At 37.3% G+C, this 21,256-nt stretch overlaps 1 protein-coding gene and 1 long non-coding RNA gene across 3 annotated transcripts in view; one reads left to right on the forward strand and one right to left on the reverse strand.

Moving 5' to 3' along the window:
- Positions 1-21,256, forward strand: part of UGP2 (UDP-glucose pyrophosphorylase 2) — a 60,248-nt gene that overhangs the window by 26,740 nt on the left and 12,252 nt on the right. The window lies entirely within an intron of this gene.
- On the reverse strand, positions 442-2,195 carry LOC118501109. Its single transcript, XR_004903697.1, has 2 exons — positions 2,009-2,195; positions 442-823 (listed from the first exon to the last, which is right to left on the reverse strand). It is a non-coding gene; the product is annotated as an uncharacterized LOC118501109 (long non-coding RNA).

The raw sequence follows: 21,256 nt of genomic DNA on the forward strand, positions 1-21,256 counted from the left end.
GTGGTAATAGGAGGGAAGTGGGGAGGGTTGGGTGGGAGGGCTGGACTGGGAGTAAAAGGAAGAAAAGTGTACTTGAACAATGATTAAAATAAAAAAATCTTTAAAAAATGTTTTATAAAGAAGGCCTTTTTTCATTTAATTAGGAACACAAGTTGTCCCCATTTGATTTATGATTGTCATTGTTCTTGTTTTAAAGTCCTCAAAAGGAGTTATATCAGTTAATTCTCTTTTTTTTTATTGAGGCAGAGAATTGGCATACAGAATATCATACCAATATGGTATTTAGCTTCAACAGATTTTTTTGTTTTGCTTCACAAAGTAACTGGGAGCTTTTTGTACTCCTGGTCTGTCAGTACAGAAACATTGAAATATATATGTTTAAATGACAAGGCATTCTGAGGAAGTTATAGTGTACATACACAGAGTAAAAATACATAGTTGTTTTTTTTTTTCAGATGAATCATAGTGTATTGTACAGCTAATGTTTGCACATCTTTTTGAAAGACTTACTGGAGGCAGTTTGGTCAAGGATCTAACATGATGTTACATAGGTTTGCTCTGAGCATGGTGAAGACTACAGTTAGCTAATGGTAAAGCCATTGGAGACTTATTTTGTATGTGTGTAAAGATAAAATGAGATCCTAAATGAAAAAGTTTTCTACAAAAAGGAAATAATAGCATTTAAGAAAATGGCCCTGAGAACATTGATGGATATAAGAGTTGTATCTTTCCTTGACATAAAAGTTTTAAAGTGATAATTGTAGAATTAACTAATTTAAGCAAATACACTAATATTAATTTAGTAAATATTACCTACTTTTAACTAATTCCCTGCTTTTTGATTCCACATTGAATTTAAGAGTCTAGTGTCCCCCAGGACTACCTTTCTTCACACGTGCCTTTATATATAGTACCTTTATTTCAGGAAGGGGACTTGCCTAAGGAGGTTGACCACAAGTCTGTGATTCTTAATTCCATTCTGGTTAGTTATTCATTATTTCACTTGATAAATAGTAATGGTAGATACATGGCTTCTTTAATGTCAGCTGCAAGACTGACTGTGAGACCCCAGGTAATATTGGACCAAGATCTTTAATCACTGCCTTTGTGTCCACTGTTAGGGGACTGTCCAGTCTCACAGAGTTGAGGTCCTTGGGAAAATCGTAGCATGGGTATTGGTGGTAGTACCACTCTTTGAACCTGTCACCATTCTCTCCTCCGTGCACCCTATCCTACAGTATTTTTGGACCTTGGCTCATATGTTGTTATATAGATTATTTTGGTATTATACTCTTCAGGTATGTCTTTTATGTAGGTATTTTGTATCTTATAAGTGGATGACAAAAATGTGTAAGGTTCTTCTATCTCACATCTTCATCTGTATTACAACTGTTAGGGAATTTCTATGATCTTTATTTAATATAGGATAGCTGTGAACCTATAAGATTGATACTAAGAGAATTTTTACATAAAAAAGATGGGTAGCCCGTGCCTACGTCTAATTCTAATCCTTTCTGGCCTGTCATTCCTTGGGGGATATTTTACTAAATTCTTTTCCTGTTTTAGATCACATGTGGACAGCTGACTGTGCTTCTCCCACTGTATAGCCAAGATGAGACTGGAATGTTTACACCAGGCATCTCAGCCTGGGAGGTCTGCAGGAATTATAGGTCCTTCATAGATTTCTCGACATTATAAGTAAATCTGTGCATAAATGTACATATCTTACAGAGCAGATTCCTTCAAAGGGGTTCCTGACTCATAAAGGTTAAGAAATACCATCTTAGAATCTCATTGAAGAAACAATTAATGCATACCTCTTCTCTGCAAGGCACTAGCTGGATGCTGGTGCTACAGAAATCTGTCTTGGTCCCTCTTCAGCATTTTGGCCTCAAGTCTGTGGAGAAAATAGATCCAGAAAGAGCTAACTATGGAACAGTGCCATAAGCAGCCTGTGAGGTGCAGTGTAAGCATCTAACTGGCATGAGACTTCTGGGTATTAGTAGACTCCTGGGGTTAACCTTGAGGCAAAACTTTTCAAATGATGGGAGGAAAATCAAAGAAAAGAAAAGCTTCGAGAATGGTAGGAGTCTAGAAATAATATGCTTATAGCATGTAGCTGTTCTCTAGCTATGGATGATACGGTGGATGTGTCTGCTTCTCCAAGTCTAGAGCCAGAAGAAAAGCCCTAAGGGAGAGAGATGCTGAATCTCTTTGCCTGGCACTACAGCTCCTGGTCACTGACTGAGGCTACACTGGAGAGATGTCCGAAACTACAGTTTCCATTTAAGAGAGACACTAATGGTGGAAGATTGGAACAGAATGTAAAAACCATGCTTCATTATATACCTCAAACAGTTAGTTTAGATTTTTTGTAAAACATGAACCCAAATAGTTAAAAAATGCCTATTCTTGTTTTTGTTTTTTTACATTGTAATAAACAAACCTTATAAGGTTAATTGGCATTTTAGCTGTTAATAGCTTTTATTTTTTAATGTCAGGTTTATCGAGATATAATTTACATATAGTAAAGTTTACTCTTTCAGTGTACAGTTTTATGAGTTCCCACAAATGCATTCGGTTGTTTAACTACCATCACAATCAGATACAGAACTTTTCCATCATCCCCTGTCAGTTTTAAGTTATGCTTCTTAAACCCTTACAAAGCTCTGGTTCCCATTTCCCTCTTCCCTTAAACAAACAAGCTAAGAAAATATGTATCTTTCTGAAATACTGCCATTTTTTCCTTCAGACTTCTAGAAAGTAAAAGGTCAGCCTAGCTTCCACTCTCAGTTCCGTGTCACCTTAGTCTTAGCCTTTTTCTTAGTGTTTGTTCACACTGTGCCTCATCCTCCCTGCCCCCACCTCCACCTACCTTTTAACCTTCCATAGAAGGTTTTTTTTAATAGCTTCTGGCCTTTCCCTCCTACTCCAGCTTCATTTTTCCAAAGCTGCTCCAACATGCTCTTACACTACTTTACTCTTGGTTATTTAGTGCTTCAGTTTTATTTTTTGAGGAATATAGGAGTATCAGTTATTTTGAAGCATCTTTTCTTCATAGTTAGACTATCAGGAGGGTTGGCTTGTAGGAGAAATATAAGAAGCGATTTTAGTAAAGAACTAGTCCTAGTCACATTAGCAGATTGGCCTTTGGACCCTCCTATCTCTTCCGTTTGAACTCTTTTCTAATTCCCTGGGTCATTTACCTTTGTTTTCTAATCCATAAGGAAGTAGAATGTTCTCTGAAAACTACAGCCTTAGTTTTAAGGATATGGTCCAAATGCCCACAAGGTTGACTAATTTTATGAGTTAAGCTGACTTCTATAAAAGGATAATGAGTATTTACTTTTTTACCATCTGTATATACTTGTTTTGCCTTTAGCAGTTAAAGCATATCCAAAAGTCTTTTTACTTCTAGAATTTCTATAAAGAATTCTAGAGCAGTTAGGCTTAGGAAACACTTAGCATCTTCTCTTCATAGTTACCTTCTGTTTTGTACAGTCATTTTCCATCTGTAACCACCCTGCTTTTTGCTTATATCTTGTTTTTGTCATTTGGGTTATCTGCCAAGTCTTTTATTGTCATCTCTTCTCTAGTTTACCAGGTTTAAAGTACACAATTGTAATGAGAGTTGTTAAGGTGGTCGGTTACGTAGGCTGTGAAAGAATTCACAAAGAGAAGCAAGTGTAGAAAATAAAGTTTTTATTCACTCTCCTAGAAAGGAGAGAGACATGGTGTGGAGAGATATACCAGCCTTGAGGGGTGGGGGCTTTGATCTTTTATTGGATTATAATTGGGTTGAAAAAGGGTGGAGGGTGCTGCCGTGTGGCGCCTGGGCTGCTGGGGCGCTGTAACAATTTGTTCCAGTGTTATCTTCTGCCTGTGCCTGTAGGAGCAGTTATTTCTCTTCCTGCTTTCCAGTAATTTCCAGTCTTGGGGACAGCTCAGAAGAGTAAAATGGCAGTCATGTTTAACTAGGTCATAGGCCTGCTGAGCAAATGGTGCCACAATAGCAAATGGGGCTGGCTTTGTCCTTTTAGGAATATTATCATTTTCTATTTCTTCAGCATTTCAGAAGGTGCTGTAGGTTTTTTTCTTTTTGACTTTTTATTGAATATTTTATTGTTGTTCTATTACAGTTGTCCCAATTTTCCCCCTTTGCCTTGCCCCCCCAATCCCCACCATATTGTCCATGTCCATGGGTCATTCATATGTGTTCCTTGACTGGTCCCTTCCCCTTCTTTCCCCCCTTATCCTCCTTATCCCCCTCCCCTCCCTCTCTGTTCACTGTCAGTCTGTTCCTTGTTTCCATGCCTCTGGAAACAAGGAACCTGGTCCTGGACCTTGAAAACAAGGTCCTGTTTTGCTCATTTGTTTGTTTTGTTCATGAGGTTCCTCTTATAGGTGAGATCACATAGTATTTGTCTTTCACCTCCTGGCTTATTTCACTTAGCATAATATTCTATACTTCCATCCATGCTGTTGTGAAGGGTAGGAGTTCCTTCTTTCTGCTGTGTAGTATTCCATTGTGTAAATGTACCACAGTTTTTTGACCTACTCATTTACAGTTGGGTAGTTAGGCTATTTCCAGCACTTGGCTATTGTAAATAACACTGCTATGAACATTGGGGTGCATAGGTTCTTTTGAATTGGTGTTGCAGGATTCTTAGGGTATAATCATGGCAGTGGAATTACTGGATCAAAAGACAGTTCTATTTTTAGTGCTATAGTTTTTAATGGAAGGGCAGTGGGTGTGGGACTTTAAGAGGCAAAAATATCAAGAGTAAGAAACAAAATGCTGTAAGAATGGAATGAGTGAGAAGCAATTTATAATGTATGTTTTTTAAATAAACTTTAATTATAAAATGGTCTGATTCATAGAAAAGTTGCAAAGATACTCCGTTTTTAACCAAAAACATTATATGGCTATCCAAGCTGATTTTGTTACCTATATCCCATTTTTAAACTTCTGTTCTGTCGATAGAAGCACAAATAATTAATGAAAATGCTGATAGGATTTTCCTTCCAAACTTAAAATGGAAAATAAATAAGAGCTGAGAAGAAACATGGAAATGCCAGAGGGATACCTGTGACTAGACTAAATATGGAAAAAGGTATAAGTCAGACATTAAACAAAGATTTCTGTTTATAGATGGGCTTGTTTAAAACAAGTGTCTTTATTTTAGTCTTAGAGCCCTTGAGAGATTGGTAAGTTTTCTCTTTCTGAAGAGCAAGAAACAAACACCATTCCTAAGTTTTTGTTTTTTAATAAAACAAAGCTTTTTAAGCATTTTTTTACTTTAAGAAAATATGTAGAGTTATGTTTGCAAAGCTCTACATCTACAGTTAATGCTTATTGTCAGTGTTGGGGTGCCTGTATGTCAGATCTTGTATTGAGTTCTTTGCGTTCCTGATCTCATTTAATATTTGCAACAGACCTAGAAGAAGATAGGTACTACTATTATGCTCATTTTACAAAAGAGGAAACTGGAGTTCATAGTAACTTGCCTAAAAGGAAGAGCCCTGGTAGGAACTAGGTAGTCAGGCTCAGAGACCTAGTTCTTTGGTATTCTTTAGTAACAGTAATGAAGTACATCAAAGAGTACAAACCTGTCTTTGTCTCTGATGCAAAGAATGTGGGGTACTTTATGTGCTTATCAAAAATACTAGTAGCAGAAATAACAGCAAATACTTATTCAATACTAATGTGCCAAGCATTATTCTCAGCTCTTTAGGTTCAGTTCCTTATGTGATCCTCCAACAACTGTAGGAGCTCACTGTTATCCCTGTTTCACAATGCAAGACTCTCAGACCAAGAGGAATTGAGTTGTCCACAGAGATGACTTACCTAGTAAGTGGTAGGACCAGTATATAGGCCCAGATCTGCCTGAGCCCAGACTCTCACCCACTATGGTATGTTATAGAAGACTCACCAGATGCCATCAGTGTTTGAAAGGAAGTTGAAAGTGTTACAGAACAGCTTTTCCATCACTTCTCCATCTGGAGTAGAACTGTTACATAGACTCTACTCCTTCCCTTAGAGCTTAAAATACCCTCACAGGCTTTGAAGTTCTTCTGGCAACACATTTAACAAATATTTATTGAATAGCTACTGTGTGGTGGGCTTTTATCTCATCATTAGGATACAAGTAAAAAAGACAGAGGAAGGCCTAACACTAATACAGCTTCATTCTAGTAGGAGAGAGAAAACATGGATGTGTAAATAAATAAGATCCTCTTAAAGTCTAATTTGCCATTACTGTTCTTCTGGCTCAGGCTTACCCTCAGCAGTAACATCTCCCTGGCTGAAGTTTCTTCTCTCTAGTTTACCTGTAGTCACTACACGAAGCTATAGAAGTCTCCTTTATTCATTATTTTTATTCTACAAATTTATCAAATATCCACTATTTTAATTATTGGGAATGTAAAAAATAAAGACAGTCACTCTTCTTACAGAGCTTATAACCTTGTGCAATGCTTCCCAACCTTTCCTGTGTAGTAACACGCAGAAAAAGTGAGCAGAGTAAATACAAGAGGCTCTTTAGTTGGGAGGAGTCTGTTGCTGTCTCAAGCTCTGCCCAGCTGCCTAGAGGGCTAAAGGAATCAACAGCACAGGCATGCAATAATAGCAGACCAGTTTTGAATTTTTGATGTAGTGGGAGATGTTTGCATGAAGATATGGGTATAGTACAGTGGGATAATAGCTATGAGGGTAGTTCTGGAGATGCTCACTGGTCATTTTCCACTAAACAAGCTAGAGAGATTAACTGGAATTCTTTTTTTTTTTTTTTGAATGCTTAGTCTGCTCTTAATATTAAGTTTTTCTCTCATTAATAGAATGGTTTGCTCACCAGAACTCACTCTGTTCCCAAACCTGTTCATGACAGTTATATTTGTTATAATGACAAATGTAATTAAATTTTATATAAGCCAATGAAATGGGTTTTTAAAACATTATTTTTATGAAAAATGAGTTGAATGCTTTGGGAAAATTGGATAAAGATGAATAGCCAGAAACAAACAAACCCCATTGAGGTGGGTGAGACAAGTATGAAAGATTGAGAAAATTTGTGTAAGTCTAGAATGATTTTTTTGAATGTAGATTGTTTCACAGATGACTAGGTTCTTGATCCTCTTTGAAGAAATGAAACTGGAAATCACAGATGGTATATTATTTGTGAGCTTTATGTAAGATGACACAGAGCTCTCTGGTCAACAGATCCATACCATAGCCAAGGAAAAGACCTTTGTGGATGAATGTACCTTGATTTGTAAACAGTTGAAATAGTTTATGTACCTAAAACTTTTTCATTATTCTGTGCTTGAACTTAATTTATAAATTAACTGTCTTCTGTCCAGAATGTTTTAGATACATAGGCTTCTGATATATTGACCAAGTGTAGCAGGAGAAGGAGCAGCTGGACAGTTGGGAAGTCCAGAGAAAGTAAGAAATGAAGAGGTGATATTAGAACTGAGTAGAAGTAAGAGTTTGCTCAAAAAGTCAGGTGGCCATTTCAGGTTAAGAGGACGTGGAGTATAAAAGCCCAAGGCATGACAGAGTAGAAGGTTCTCTAAAAACTACAGTTTTATAGTAGTACTACGGAATAAGAATGGAAATGACTGGGAGATGATAGTAGACAAAGTAAGTAGGAACCATGTCTGCAAATTACTGTCAATTAGGAGGAATCAGTTTGGCTGAACTAAGAAGATGCCGGAAAGTATGGAAGATGAGAAGTTCTTAGCTTTACAGCAGGCTAATTGGAATATACATGTATTTATAGGAGGCAGGTGAGGAATGTCTGTGCTTTTAAGTTCTTAGATCCTAAACAAAATTGAAATTACATAGGAACTGAGCAACTTTTTATAGTTTTAAAATATTTAATGAGATCGAGCTATAATATTCTCAGTCGTATGATTAGTTAACAGGTATCTGAGAAATTACTTTATGCTCAGTGTCAATTACAATATATTCAACCAATACAAAACTACCTACTTAGGCATACTGAAATCATTCTGATTTTGGTGTATTTAACACTTCCAGTTTAGTAGTAATGCCAGTGAGATCAAGAACACAGACTCCAGAGTTTTAAATCCCAGCTTCATCGCTTCTTAGCCATATAACATTGGAAAGGTTATTTAACTGCTTGAAGCCTCAGTTTCCTCACTCATAAAAAAGTAGACATAAAGGTAAGATTTTAGTGAAGATTATTGAGAATTCATGTAAAGCACTTACTCTGTGTCAGACATTCTGATAAAGACAATAGATGTTTACTATTGTTGTTATGCATTTAACAAATATTTATTAAGTTCCCCCTAGATGTTAGGTACTATCTTGGGCACAGGAGAAACAACACAATTTTATTAAAAATATAGATGGTATTTCTTTTAAAAATTGTAACTTTCATGTAACTTGCATGTTCTATTATTTGTCTTTGTTGAATATATTTTAATATATTCATTAACAGTATACTTAATTTGATATATATTTCACTGATGATTGTGAATGATACTTTTTATTTTTATATTTTTGGTAGAATATTTCATCTAGTAGAACCATAATTTTCATTCCTATAATTCTCTTGTATCAGATGCGTTAGTAGCTTGTAGTTTTCATTGTAATAGATAAAGCTCATCTATCCTAGCAAATTTTCCTCATTGCAGAGATAAAATTTAGCTAACTCTCAAACCTTCAGTATTACAGGAGGTCTGTATTCTGTCAGGTCAGTGAGAATAAACAACATAATGCCTTCCATCATGAAAATGGTTACCTGTGGTATTCTGTTTGGTGGGTATTATTAGAGGGTATCCACATAGTGAAAACCCTAGGATATATGTAAAATTGTCTTTAACCAACAACTCCAGATATATTCATAGATTTTATAAACAACTAAATTCAAGGTAGATGTAAAGGGTTGGCCTTGTCTCAGAGGACTGTTTCAGGTATTAAAAGAATTGGGGGCCCATTCTTATATTGTGTGGAGGTATAGGTATTTAAAGGCTTGATGGGTGTTGTTCATTGTGGGGTGTAAGGTTTAGTGAGCTAGGGAGGCATTGCAGTGTTAAAGCTTAGGTGAAATTGTAGGAAGGATGGCTGATAATCATTATAGGATTAGTTCTTTGATCACTTGTTACTGAACATGGCAAAACTTTGTAAGTCAAATGTTTTTCCTTAATTTTTTCATGGTAGGAAACAAGGCAATGAATCCCACTTACCACTTGAAGGAAATATATTAGTAGAGATACTTGATAAGACATGAGGGTTGGGAGTTTGTACAGGTGTATTAGTGTGTGTTACTTCTGGGGACTCTCCTATAGTATACATGGAGCTTGATTCTGATTTTTTGCTATTATAAAAACCCTGTGATTAATATACTTTCACATAAATCTTTGCATATATGATTTTTTTCTTAGAATAAATAATCAGAAATGGTGTTTTGTTCAGAGGATATGAACTTTTGAAAGTTCTTTTTACACATTTCAAACTGCTTTCCAGAAAGACTATACCAGTTTGTACTCTCATATTAATTTTTGGTTCAACAGCCTTTTTTTTTTTTTGAGTTCTAACTGTATATTAGAGGATTGCGCTGGTAAAACCCAGTCCTCATCTAGTTTCTAGTTTACAATCTGGTGGAGGTGTGGATAATAAAAGATAATGTAATGTATTTCAAGTGGTGATAAGTGGCGTGGTTATAAATAAAAAGGATCAGGATTTAGAGAATGTGGAAATAGAGTTAATACTTTAAATAGGGTAGGCAGAGAGAGATAGGAAAGGTCTCTTTGAGTTGACATTGAATGGAGACCTGACGAACTATTTTGTTGTCAGTCTCACTGCCTTTATTAAAGCATTAAGTATTCTTGTTTTTAAAAATAATTTACCAGTTCAGATGAATAATATTTTTATTTTCTTAAAAATTTATTTTTATTGGCTATTTATTATTGCTTGAAATATTTAATTGAGATTATTATTTTATTTGTAGTAATTGGTTATTGGACTTTGAATTGCTGTGATCCTTAACTTTGTTTAACAAAAAGGTACAGTATTCAAGTTTGGCTCCCCAGAGAGGCAATATGAAACTTGAGATGACAATAAGTGACTTTTACGATTCTGACTCCTGGTAATAGTTTTTGTTGAGGTTTTTTTTTTTTTACAAAATTTGATTTGATTTGAATTTGATTTTGAAGTAGCAGATTGTATTCAAGGACATTGAGCATGAGTTATTGAGTTGGTGCTGATGAGTGTGATTGTTTAAAGAACAGTGTTAGTGCCAAGATTTCTGACTTGCTCTTTGAAAGTGCCTGTTTACTTACCTGTTCTCATAACTTCTTGCCTTTGGACATGTGAGGATTTAGTGTATGCATAGCACAGCTGATTCCCTCCATCACTGTTGAATAATTTAAATTAATTTTTAAAAAACCCAAAGATGTGGGAGTTAATAGCTGACACAATTGAAATATGTATTTGATTTGATAGTTTGCCTTATGTTCTTATAATTTATAAGTGGAAGAAGCCAAAAGAACTTTCTTAGGAAATGTACTTTTCCAGGTTCAGCTTACAGTGTTCATCATGTGATTGTTCATTTTAGTTGTTTACTTACCACAGAGGGATTGTTTATAATTACTACATTAATATTATGGCCTATAAATATTTTTTATGCAAAGCTAAGCCTTAGATTCAGGTTTTCTTTATTAAATGTGTATAATGTATGCTAATCCACTATTTTTTTTCTTGAATTAAAATAATGGGTGTTTTTAATTTGGTTTCTAATTAGTAATGAAACCACTTTTGCTTTAAACTTAGTGTTTAATAAAACAAGATGTAAGTTTTTTATCCAAAGTAGGACAAGAAATAATTTCCAGAGAATAGATTTCATTTATTAATAACTCCATTACTTCCATCATTTATTCAACAAAAATGTGAGTGCCACCAGTGAGATTGACACTTGGTTAAAGGTGATGGATGTGGTGGGTGGAATACAATATGGCAGTTCCTGCCTTCGTGGGGTTTATAGTCATGTAAGAGATGTGGAGCACTGAACAAGCAATTTGGAGGCACTATAGTAATTGCTATCATAGAAGCTTATAGTACCTGAAGCAAGAAGTGGGGGCTGTACCAGATTCACTCTGGGATATGAGGGCCACAAAAGACTTCTAAAGGAATGATGTTTTTGCTCTGTGGTTCTTGGACTCCTTGACAGAGTAGATGGGTGCTTGAACGTTCACACCCAGACAAAAGACTCCAGACATTAAAAAAAATTTTAATTGTGTTAAAAACGATAACATGAAATTTACTATCTAAACTGTTTTTAAGTGTACACTTCAGTAGTATTAAATATATTCACATTGTTGTGCATCCAATCTTCAGACTTTCATTTGTAAAACCCAAACTCTATACCCATTGAGCAACTCCCATTTCCCCCTTCTCCCACCCTGGGAGCCACCATTCTCTCCTGTCTCTGAGAATGTGACTCCTCTAGATAACCTCATGAAAGTGGATAAAAGACCTTTGTAATTTTAGGTTTTCTTTCTGTTTTTCTGAAAATTCCCTGAATTCTACTACCAGTTGCATTTTACTTCCCTGCACAAATATGAGGAGATACCAAAGCCTGGAGGATTGTAATACCACAGTGTTCCTGCCATGGAAGCATGAAGCCAGCATAGCCTATGGGAGGTCCTGCTCCCTGCAGTCATCCTGCCAGGTTGTCAGGCCATATGGAGCCATTTTAGGAGAAGTAAAATTTGAAAAGGAAGAAATATTATCAAAACTTACATTTTTCTCATCTCAGAAGATAGTCTTAAACCAGGGTTTGACAGACCTTTTCTGTAAAGGCCCAGTAGTAAATGTTTTTAGGCTTTGTAGGCTGTGCAGTCTCTGTCATGATTACTCAGCTCAGCCATGGTAGCATGAAAGCAGCCACAGATAACATGTAAACTAATGGCAGTGTCTGTGTTCCAATAACACTTTATGAAACATGTGGCAGGCCTGATTGTTTCACAGACTATAGTGTATTGATCTCTGTCTTAAAGTATCCTCAAGTTACACAAGACTAGAGAGAGACTTTTGGTGAAACCCCTACCTGATAGATTGATCAGTAAGCTGCTTTGTGAGTTGAAGCAGAGAGAAATTCAGTACCATATTTTATAAAATTTATGCCATTGATTATAAGTTGCACCTTTTATATACCACTAGAGAAGAAAAGAAGTTAAACCAATTAACTTCAGGATCCCATTGGTTGTATGATGCATCCTGGTTTCAGATATGTTAAAATGGGGGTGGTGGTTAAAATGGGGGTGGGTCTGAATCAGTGATGTAGTAGTAATACCAGCCAACATTTTAAATCTTACTGTGGGCCACACACTTTGCTTAGCACTTTATATGCATTATCTCATTTATCTTCATAACTAATAAAGTAAATAAAAACAGTTTAGGGCAGTTAATAATTTGCTGTAATAAGCATTCAAACCCAGGCAGCCTGGCATTAAAATCTGTGCTCAGCCTCATACTATACTGCCTCATTCATTTTTGATGCAGTCTTTTTCATCAAATGATTCCATTCACACTGGAATTGATAGAGTTTATTTCAGTGATTTGAATCAGGTCATGGAAGAAACAGCAGCTACATCAATCCCCTTAAGAATATCCTTGCAATTTCAGGCATTTTTCAGGGAAGCCAACTACTGGTTTTCATCCTGCTGGTTTATGTGCCTGCTGGTTTCCTCAAAGAATTACTAGTGAACCTCTTCTGAAAATGTTTGAAAGTGATAAAAATTTCTAAGCCAAGCAAAACTTGTGCTAGAAGAGAAGTTTTGGTGCCCAGTGCACAGATAGTATCTGTGATGCCAGCCAGCACTTCTGGTCTTGTTGCTGCAGAGGAGAGTGGGTGCCACTTATCACTGTAGTCCTTCCCCTTCTGCATCTGTGAGCCCTGCATTGAAGATGGTGCAATCCTGCGTAAGTGATGCAGACTTCACCAAAGATGACCTTATTGACTTTGAAGACACAGGAAGTATATGAGCTTTGAGATCTCACAGTCTTGGAGAATTCTGGTGTGCCTACTACAGGCCTGCATTTGCTGACAGAGCAAGTTGTAAGAGCTTGCCTTTTAGAGAGTTGAGGTTTTCAGTATTTGTGATCATTAAAAAGAAAAGTCAGGTAGAATGGCAAATAAGGACAGCATGCATGTAACCATCTCAAACTACACCACAGTGTCAACTTCTTAGTCAAACCAAACAGAAGCTGCCTCATGGAAATTCATATGGCCAGTCAAAGTTTATTTTTTGGCTTATTTGCATATTAACTTTCACTGGGAAATAAATGGCATCTTATAAAGATTATTTTTATATTCTGTGAAATTTCCACTGTAGTAAAGTAAATTGTATGTAAAATGTTTTGTTTCTGGGGGTGGGGGTGGGGATGCAGTTTCCTGAAAGAACATCTGTTAACTTTTGATTTTTACAAGTTCCTCATGGCTTATAAAGCCTGAGAATCCCTGGTCTGACCTGAGATGTGGAGGACGAAGAAATGGTAATTGGTGAAGTGAGGCTGCATGAGGGGGAAAAGTGCAGAGGACTGCAAATGAGATGTGACACATTAGAGAGCTTAACCATGTTCCTGGGACACAGTGTGTCAGGGGTAGGAGAGGAAGATGTGAAAGGCAAAAGGGCTGAATTATTAAGGACCTTGAAAGCTGTGTCTTCCATTTAAGATTAGATTCAGCTATAGTGAAACTCAAAATGACAAAATAAATCTAGACAGACACAATCCAGAGCTAGTATGGCAGTGTGGTGTGGTCATCAAAAACGTGGGCTTCTTTCTCTATCTTGCACTCTGTCATCCTAGCATATCTCTTCATGGTGTCCCAGGTGGCTGCCTAAGTGAACTTTGGTCATCATGTATCCAGTCCAAACAGCAGGAATGAGGACAAAGGGTACATCCCCTGTTTTTTCACAGAAACTTCCTGGAACTCTTAACAACTCACTTTCAGCTAATCACATTGATCAGTACTTTGGCACAAATAGCTACAGTGAGTCTGGGAAATGTAATCTTTTATTTGGAATGGTGGTGTGCCTGTCTGAAAATTGGGGTTCTAAGGTGGAAGGGGAAAAACGATGTTGAGGTAGGTAGCAAATAACTGCCATGCCATGTCAGTGTCTTATTTTTTGTGAATTGTGTCATAAGGGGAGAAACATGTGCAAACTTCTCTTTTTTAAAAGATTGCCCACCTACAAGGTGGAGGGTAAGGAGACCATAGAGACTACTGCTGTGACACAGGTAAGGGGTGAGCAGGGTGCTGACTGATGGCATGACTGACAGGATTTGGTCATTGATCAGATGTGAGCAGGCTCCTGGCCTAGCAGCTGGGGATGTCTGGGTGCCATAGAGACAGGAGTGATTGAAGCCATGGGATTAGAGCAGATTGCTAGGGACAAGGAGGTCTACTTAGAATGGGCTTGAAAAGGATCAGCTAGAAGGAGAAGGAAAATAGAATGTGGTATTCCAGAAGTCAAGGGGAATAGAGCATTTTAAAATTTAGAGTGGTCGGTTGTGTTAAGTGCAGCTGAGAGCACAAAGAGAAGTATTAATGTTACTGATATGATTTAGCAGTTCTGAGGATGTTGATGACCCTGTTAAGAGCAATTCATTGAATGATGAAGAAAACTGGATTGCATTGGGTGAGGGAGTGTAAGGGAGTTAAAGAAGTAGAGATGAATGTAGCAACCTTTTCAAGAAGTTTTGCCTCTAAGAAGATGGAGAAAAAGAGGATGTGGGTGTGTGCCATTAAGGGGCATGTTTGAGATCATAGCCAGTTATTTTTGGAGGTTAGGATTTGCAGACAATAAAAACCCCAAGTCAAGGGTGAATAGTTAAGCAATTTATTAAGCAAGAGCAAAGAGAAAGCAAGAATCAAGAGCATACATCACCAGACTGGAAATCACCAATACCCCAACGCAGACACTAGGGAACCCCTGAGATAGCAGCATTCAGGGTTCATCTGAGTGAAGCATCCTTCCCTTGGGTGAGATTCCAAAGTCTTGCTTTGGGGCCTCTGGGTTAAATACGTTTTAGACTAAAGTGTCTGTGCACTAAGGGCCTTTTGTGACTCAATTGACCAACTGTTCCCTCTGGGAGAATAGCCAATTCTTTCCCAAGGAAATGATCAGTGTTTACAGGTACTAAGTTGAAAATGGTGTTTGGTCTTCCATGGAGAAGTGTTACAGAACAGATCTGGGGGGGGGTGGTGAATGATATACTATTACTCAGTGGACCCACCCTTGTGCTCCGGGGGTCCCCCTGCCTCTGTACTCGGTTCACCTTGCCCACTGCCAGGGGAAGACATCTTTCAATGCCAGAGATTGGTGAAAAGGAAAGGGACTGTTTATTTAAAAGTTTATACAGACTTAGAGTAATGATGTAATGTCTTCATTAAAAACACTAAAGTCTTTTAGAATACCCACAAATGCACAGTCCTTCCTTCTCCCCTTTGCCCAGGCCAGGTTACTATATCTTAGGAATAGAAGTAGAAGTCCATGATTCAGGCAACGTCTTGGTTCTGGCACCATCAGCTGTATTGCCGCCATGATCTCCAGTTAATCCAAAACCATGTGGCACCTTCTCATGGCCCATCAGCAAGGATCCTTTCACCTCTTCCAGGCAAAGTCTCTCCTGCTTCCCAAGCCACGTGGCAAAAAGGGTGCACCCCAAAGCTGCACGGTCCCAACTTTCACCAAAGCTGCATGGTCCCAAAAAGCCCCAGCATGGCTGCCGTGCCTGAGTTTAAATCCCCGAGCCATTCTTCCTCTGCAGCACCATTTCCAACTCCTCCCACAATCAGTTACACCTGCCAGCATTCCTGTATTCTTCCAGCTTTGCTGGGCTGCCATAGTAAGTCTGGGCAGGCATGGCCCCATAGCATGGAGCCAATCATCTCCAAGCTCTCACGCAGGCTCTGTGACGGGGGGGGGGGGCCTCCCAGGTGCATCATGGGTTGAAGTCATTCCCATCTCCCTGGCTCAAAGTGTGGCCACAGCTATTTAACATAGCTGTGAAACCAGTAAGAGGTTATACATATGTTAAATGACTGTTCTAGAGGTTATCTGCAAAACTGTTGCTATTCAAAACAACTCTCAATGGCCCTGCTCCATGCATCCCATCCCCCACCTCAGACTTGTGGGGGTGAGGACATCAAATATATATTTATAATATTTCTTGGACACCCTGAGTTCTGGACCCCATTACAAGTCCCCATTTGGGGGCCCGCTCTTGGCTGCACACTGTTATAAAAGAGCTAGTTCTCCCTGGGAGACAGCACATCTATATTTCACTCTTACAATAAAAGCTTGAGCCTAAACCGGGAGGATTCTTAATATTTCTTTAACCCGTCATAGTGTTGGAAGGAATGAGTGTACAGATCACTGTTTTCTTTGGTTTTTAGATGGCAAATATTTGAATATGTTCATGCTGATGGAAAGGAATGGAGAGGGAAAGGCTGAAGATGAGATTGGATGAGTGAAGAAGTGGGGTTCTTGAGATGTGCACTGATAGATTGTCCTAGGGTGGGAGACAGCTCTTGTAATCAGAAGGAGGGGAAGAAGTGGAAATGAAAATGCAGGAAAGTCCTGAGGATATCTGGTGGCAGAAAGTTGAGGGCATTCTGTATGTCATGGCTTTATTGGCTTTATGAAATACGAGTTTAGCTCAGCTTGGTGGCTAAGAGGGTGTTGGTGAACTTGTTGGTGGACTTGTTGGTGGACCACGTGATAATGTACAAGATTTTTCAGCTTTCCCTTAATTAATAAAAAAATCTCTGGTCTAGGTATAAATTTTCGGTCATTATATTAATCTGTGAGAGCTTTCAAATGACCCATATTTTGGTCATTACCTTTAGAAGTGTGAAATGAGACAATATGTAAAGGTGCCTAGCACAGAACTTGGCACACAGACACTGCAGTAAGGGTTGAGTGAATAAGCAGTGTTCTTGGGACACTTTCCGTACATATGGAGTGTCATTCCAAACTTGTTTGTTTACACAGATCGTTTTTTCCAGCAAACTTGCTTTTGTTGAAAAAAATCTTTCAGGTTTCAAGAATCATATCCTTGTGAACTCTAACAGGGCAGGCACTGTTAGCTTGTTTGGGGTGTTTGGCACTGTCTCCAGGAATAGCACAAATATGCTACCACAAACTGGGTTATACTATTGCTAACGGGAACAGTGTGTCTATGACTGTGTGATGAATTCAGCTTTTCTTCTAACTGGAAACTAAGTTGTGAACAGACTTGGCAAGATTCAGATCATGGTAGGCAATTTTTAAAAGATCTTTTAAAAAATCAGCTTCTGCAGAAAAGCTAGATTGACATCTTAGAGGGCAGAGTGTTGTTTAAATCGTTCTTTAGTAGCTTACGAACTACTTTCTTTTGTTAATTCCCAAGAGGAAGTTGAGTATTTGACCAATTCTTTTATCCCAGTGAAAAGAGCACAAGAGTGGCCTAGCCTCCCTTGCACATTTTGCAGGAAGCCTCATGGGGTTTGCCCTACCTTACCTGTAGAGGTTGCCCAATGTATATTTAGTTGTATTAGAGCTTTTCTTTGAACACTGAATTCTATTTGTGTCTGGAAGAAAGTGAGTCAGGGTGATTAGGATTGAAAGCACAAAGATTGCTCTAGTAATTGACTAATGTGATTCAGTCAGAGTAATGTTTAAACTGCATCCAGCAGTGCATGGTACTCCCTGTTGTCTCCGAACACCACCCATCTTTTTCTGAGTGGATGTCTTTGTGTATTCTCCTGAGGTAGCTGAGAAGGGAAAAGTGAAGAGTAGGTCAATAAATGTCTCTGTCACTAGGTGTGTCCAGTGTAACTTAAGCTGTTGCCAAGCAACTTTCTAACCCTGATCCCCTGGCTTGTGGAACTCAACTGAGCTCTGTGAGGTTTCTGGTGAGGGTGAGGACAGCATGACCAACAGAGAGAACTTTTGGCATATGGGGTAATTTACGTGATGGAAAATTGTGCTTACCACCTAATTTAACCTGTAATAAGCTTTAGACAAAAAGTGTCCCAGCTTGCCATAATCAAACAATTGGTACCTTTCTTTGCACATGTGTGTGTTGAGGGCGGATGGGTGGAAGTCACCCAACATAAGTGAAAGACCTCCAGTGGAGGCTTCTAACAACAGTACTAACCTGAGCACTCTGCCATACCTTGTCATACCTTGTTACCACTTACCTTGTGACTCTTCTCTTTCCTTTTATATAGTTCTTCTCAGAATCCTGTTAATAGTCAAGTTTTTCAGTGGGGCCTGAATTTAATTAGCTGCTTTAAAGATTAGATATAGCAAGACAAGTGGGTATTATTGAAAGCACCACATAAAGAACCATGGTTGCTTGACATTTGCAGAAGTAGGGCAGCTCCTTTACCACTTAACTTGGGGTACAAGATTCTAAATGTGGCACTTCACAGAGAATTCTGGGCATGCAGCTGAATGGTGAACAAGTGTTTCTGCTTGTGAGTTGCCTTGGCCTGTGCCCAAAAGTCTTTTATAACTGGGTTTTGGAGCTTAATATTGTGCTTAGATTAGCTTATTATATTTCACACCAAATAATTTGAAAAGTAACTCAGAATTCACTTTAAAATTTAAACTCAAGTTCTTAAGGTAATTAAAACTAAAAGTATATTTAATATACCTTTTGGCTAAAGGCCAAGTGGCCTAATGGTAAAATCATTAGGAGGCTGAGATCTTATATTACCATGCTAGAAGTTTTTGGGATACACGAGAAAAATTTGTTTAGCCTCCATCGACACAGTCATAAGGAATTATCTTATTAAAGCATTCTAAATAAAATATATGTTTTGAAGTTTATAGTTAAACAAAATGCATTTTTGTAAATAATTCATGAACTTTATATCTTTGTGGTACATAGATCACAGATTTATGAATATACATGATTTTGGAGGATATTTTTTCTTCTGATGAAATTTTAAGGCACAAGGTTGACCTCTTTTAAAAGATATTATTTATTTATTTTTAGACAGAGAGAAAGGGAGGGAGAAAGAGTGTGAGAGAAACACTGATGTCAGAGAGAAACATGGATCCCTTGCTTCTCATATGTGCCCTGACTGGGGACTGAACCCCCCATCCAGGCATGTGCCCTGACTGGGAATCGAACCAGCAACCTTCTGCTTTGTGGAACAATGCCCAACCAACTGAACCACACTGGTCGAGGCAACATTTGGTGTTTAATTCAGGAAATGAAAATTCTTTTTAGTACTTTTTCTTAAAGACTTGATCTAAATGTAAATAAATAGCTAAAAATGGTTAGTTCACTTTGTTTAATGCTATAAATGTTAGTATACTGAACAGTTCTTTAAAGGTTAGAATTAAGGTATCCAATTTACATTACTCTGCTTGATACTGTTATTTAAATTTATATAAACATTTGTGGGGTCAAAAATGAAACTGTATTCTCCCTAAAGATATCTTAACATACTCAGTTTTTATGTTTACTGTCAGTTTGTTTTCCAGTTTAAATTTAACTGAAGTATTTGCAAACATTTTGTACAAAACTAAGTTTTTAAAATAATTACAACATTTTTACTCATGTAATATTAGGCATTTACACGACTTTAACTGGTAGAATATAAGTGTTATATGGAAATTTTCTATTTGAAGTAGAATATTCAGATAGTGCCAGTTAATCCCAATGATGTGCCTGGTTTGAATAGCTGGTGTTGTTTTAATGATAAAATATGAAGAGATACCTACATCATCACGGATTGGTTCAGAGATTTCTGAAAAAGTGTTTGAGGGGTAAGAGTTGGCATTCAGTTTTCCTAAAGCTTAGACTAAAGCTGAATACAGATTATTTTGTGAAATTCTGAGGCAGAAGTTGACCATCAGTGTATCCTTAGTAAAAGCTATGCATTACTATGCAATATATTACAGTATTATATATATATATTATTGGGATGTTGACTCGTGAAGATAAGGAGGAATCAGATTTTAGCTAGTCCTTTTATGTGTTTGAATGTTTTGTGATGTCTCTGTTATTAAAGTGAAAAGATTATATTCAATAAGAGATTCTGACAGAGTTTTATTCAAATGTAAAACATAATTCTGATTCTTTGGTTCATTTTTTTTAAGTCGACTGTTTAGAACCACACATGGCCACTAACCACTTATGTTGACTTACATTAATTTTAAGTAAAATTAAAACTTGAGTTCCTCAGTTGCATTAGCCACATTTCAAATGCTCAGTAGCCAGCCACATGTAGCCAACACAAATTTAAGACATTTCCGTAATTGCAGCACTGTGTCTAGAGAGTGACAGTGAAAATAGTATTCTATTGATCTTCTGACTCCATACTTAAATACAATCTCTTTTTACATTGTTTACATTTTTGTAAAGGTTTTGCCTTGAAGTAACAGGTTGTACATTGCTCAGAGATACTAGTAAATTCAGAACACAGATGTTGAGCAGTGTCTGAAATCCAAGTCTGGCCATTCTGCACTGTTTTCACAGGTATCTGAAGAGCAGCACCTGAAGTATTAGATATATACTTTTAGAACTGTGGTTATGCTGGCAGTATTCTTTTTACCCTTTTAATTTTTAAATTATCTTAAGGTGTGTTATGTTTATTAAATTCAAATAAAGGAGAATCAGTTTTATGATTACTAAACTCAGATTTCAGAACTTCTATTTAATATCTGCAAATGGTATAAATAAGTTTCATAAGTTTTATAATTTGCCAAAGAATGTCAATTTATGCATATATCTGTATTCCAGTCCTTTGTACCAATCCCTCCTTCTCCCTGATATGTTGCATAGACACAAGTAAATGTTATTAAATATGGACTTTGTTTTTGGAAAAACCTTCATTATTTTGAGACATTCTCAAACATGTAAGCCACTTCAAAAAAAAAAAAGGATGTGAAATGAATCTTGAGGACATTATGCTAAGTGAAATAAGTCAGTCACAAAAAGACAAGTACTGTGTGGCTCTACTTGTGTGAGGTATGCAGAGCAGTGAGACTCTTAGAGGGAGACAGTAGAAAAGTGATTGCCAGGGGGTGGTGGGTGGAAGAGGGAAGGAATGGGTACTTGTTTTTTAATACTTCCAGTTTTGCAAGATAAAAAAAAGAGTTCTGGACATTGTACAATAATGTGAATACACTTAAAATGGTTAAAATGGTAACTTTTATGCTATGCATATTTACTACAATTAAAAAAATGTTGCAAAACTGGTTCTCCCAACTTTGAGACAGT

The sequence above is a fragment of the Phyllostomus discolor genome, chromosome 6, assembly GCF_004126475.2.
Source record: "Phyllostomus discolor isolate MPI-MPIP mPhyDis1 chromosome 6, mPhyDis1.pri.v3, whole genome shotgun sequence".
Taxonomy (NCBI): Eukaryota; Metazoa; Chordata; class Mammalia; order Chiroptera; family Phyllostomidae; genus Phyllostomus; species Phyllostomus discolor.